Genomic DNA, 2,976 nt, shown 5'->3' on the forward strand with positions numbered 1-2,976 from the left:
TCAGTAGTTAGTGCAGATGAAGTTGAGTCTGTGAGATTCAGGAAGGCTGATCCAGGTCTGATCTCCTCCAGACTGAACTGCTCCTTTTCTCTTCTCCAGGTTGCAGTTTTCCGGTGTGCTGCCGTTCCCTGGAGCCCAGTTCTGATAGCACACCATGTCTCCACTGACCCAGAGCCACATGTTCACACTGCAAAAGTTGTGTAAACCCAACCACACCGCCTCAGTTGATGCCAGTTTAACCACTGTTCATCACACGACGCTGCATCTCCACTGACTGAACTGAGACCAGATCCACATGATTCTGTCTGCAGTATCTCAGAGCTTCAGACCACGACAGATTCTGCTGGATCACAATCAGTTTATCTGGACACAAAACAAAGCAGAAACTAGAAAGAGACTGATCAAAAACAACATGTAGAACAAACACTGTGGAGGAATTTGACATGTCAGACATGTAGAGCAGGGATGGGCACACTTGATCATCAGGGGCCGATGATCCTGCAGAGTTTTCCTCCAACACTAATCAAACAGACCTGAACAGACTAATCAATGTCTTCAAGATCACTGAACAAAGCTACAGACAGGTGTGCTTGATTAAGGTTGGAGCAAAACTACGCAGGACAACGGTCTTCCAGGATTGAGTTTGTCTATCTCTGCATGAAGAGTCGACTTTATGAGATCTGGAGCTGATGATGGATTGAGTGTATTTGGAGGATCTGCTCACCTTCATGACACACGAAAGGAAACTGTAAGTCACAAGGGATGTCATTCCATTCTCTTGGATCATACGGATAGATCACTGCACAGTTTTCATTACCTCCTTGATTATTTGGTTCAACAGGATACCAGTATCTGAATGAAGAGTTGCTCTGATCTGACCACTGCCATGGGTCTCTGAACAGACCGATCCAGAGTGCAGATCCAGATAAGCTTCTGTCATTAATTAACTTCTCCAGCTGTTGACTCTCATTCTGGTTCCTCACACTGACCAGATCAATGTGATTCTGTCTGCAGTAACTCTGAGCGTCTCTCCAGTTCATCATCTGATTGACAAACACCAGTCCTGTGCTCACTTTAAGAAAAACAAATAGAAGCATTATTTTATTAGTTTATTATTTATTCTATTCTATGTCTTTGATGTGTACAGTAGCAGTCCAAGCATCAGAAATGCTTGTATTTCCAAAAATATTCATATGTTTATCAATATTACTTTGATATTTGATAAAATTAGATTTATGAGATCATTTATGTTTTTAATTTATAATAATGTAAAAAAATTTTTTGTTGCTGTTGTCACATATACATTTCGATTTGAAGCTGTGGAAAATTCTAGAATCTAGTTCCAAATTAACAATATTACAAGTGGTATTTAAGTATATAATTTCATTCAAAACTCTATGTTAAGTTGGACACTGCACAGTCCCACAGTAGTCCACACTAAAAACAATATTATAATTAATTATATTCATTATTATTAATATTATTAAAATTAAGCTAGAAAATTGATAAAACTTAGAACGCTTTCATTTTGACGTCGCTATAGCTCATATACAGCTGTGTAACCTTGCGCTGCAGGTAGGCTGAATGGTAATCTTTTAAAAATATGTAATATAGGCTATACTGCTATTTGCTTATGCAAAATTAAACCCCAGAAAATATATCATAGGACTATTTTAATGGCTAAAATACAGTAAGCATATTGATTTTGTTTTGACTTGCACTTATGGTCCTAAAATAAAAAAATTAAAAAAATTTACTTTTAAGCTTGTAAAAAACAAGCTATTAAAATAGGCTAAATTAATTAATAAAATGATAGGTAAGCCTAATAGTCAAATGGTTTTCAGCGGCGTTTTTACAAATGCCAACCGGACAATTTCACACAAAAAAATATGACATATAAATCTTTATTTTTACCTTTAAACCATAATAATAAAAGATATAGCCTATTGAATTGCGTATTATGCATGCCAAAATGTAACCAATTTTGACGGTAATAACTGTGAATTTCTTTCTTTTTTTTTTTTTTTTTTTGAGGTATAGACAGGCTCTCTGTTTTTCTGGCAACACAAATGCCTTAAAATCTGACTACGCAAAACATTTAGCTACTATTTTTTTTAATGACATTAAATTGTAACAATTACTTTTTCCTAACACTAATAAATGATTGGTTGGTAAGGCTGCGTGAAGCGTCATAACTCAGTTATGCTGCTTTCATTATATTCATTTACCGCTTATATGATTAGTCTAACCATGAGGTAGCTTGCTTGTGTGGGCAAAGTTTGTTGTCTTTACCTAAAACAAGGTAAAGCAAGGTCTCAACAACTGTGCCTTTGTCTTTGTGAATCCATTCAGACTGAAGAAACTCTTATGTTGTCTGGACAGGTTCTGGAACTATCTACCTCATTTACATGTTCTTTGTCTCCACCAATAAACTCTGCCCCCTTCCAAAATATATAATAGATAGGACATTTATTAAACGTTCATACTCACTGTTGTAGCAGATGAAGAAACGGGTGTTACTACATGCCTCAATAATCCACTGTCCATCAATCATAGCAGTACACTCATTACTGCCGGCTGGTTGTCCAGATGCCCAGTTCATAAAGAGCGCAGGATCACCTGAAGACCAATGCCATTTATAAACACTTGACCTCTGAAGACCAATCCAGATATACTGAATAACTCCATTGTTCACACACTTCTTCAGCTGGATCGTGTCATTCATGTTGTCAGCGGTGGCCAGATCTGTGTAATTCTCTCTGCAGTATTTCTGAGCTTCAGTCCAGGTCTTCATCTCATTTATAAAGTGATACTGACGCTGAACACATTCAGATATGGAGCAGAGAGCTGTGAAAGAGACACTTTGCTTTAATGCTTTTCAGAACAGAGTCAAACCTAATGAAACTATAAACCATAAATAAAACTACAAACACACTCACCAATGAGGAGAAGAGAGAAGTATTGTGTTTGGGCCAT

The 2,976-nt window shown here is 37.0% G+C and overlaps 1 pseudogene; it reads right to left on the minus strand.

Moving 5' to 3' along the window:
• Positions 1 to 2,976, minus strand: LOC130232659 (macrophage mannose receptor 1-like; annotated as a pseudogene).

Source organism: Danio aesculapii, chromosome 7 (genome assembly GCF_903798145.1).
Source record: "Danio aesculapii chromosome 7, fDanAes4.1, whole genome shotgun sequence".
In the NCBI taxonomy this organism is placed as follows: domain Eukaryota; kingdom Metazoa; phylum Chordata; class Actinopteri; order Cypriniformes; family Danionidae; genus Danio; species Danio aesculapii.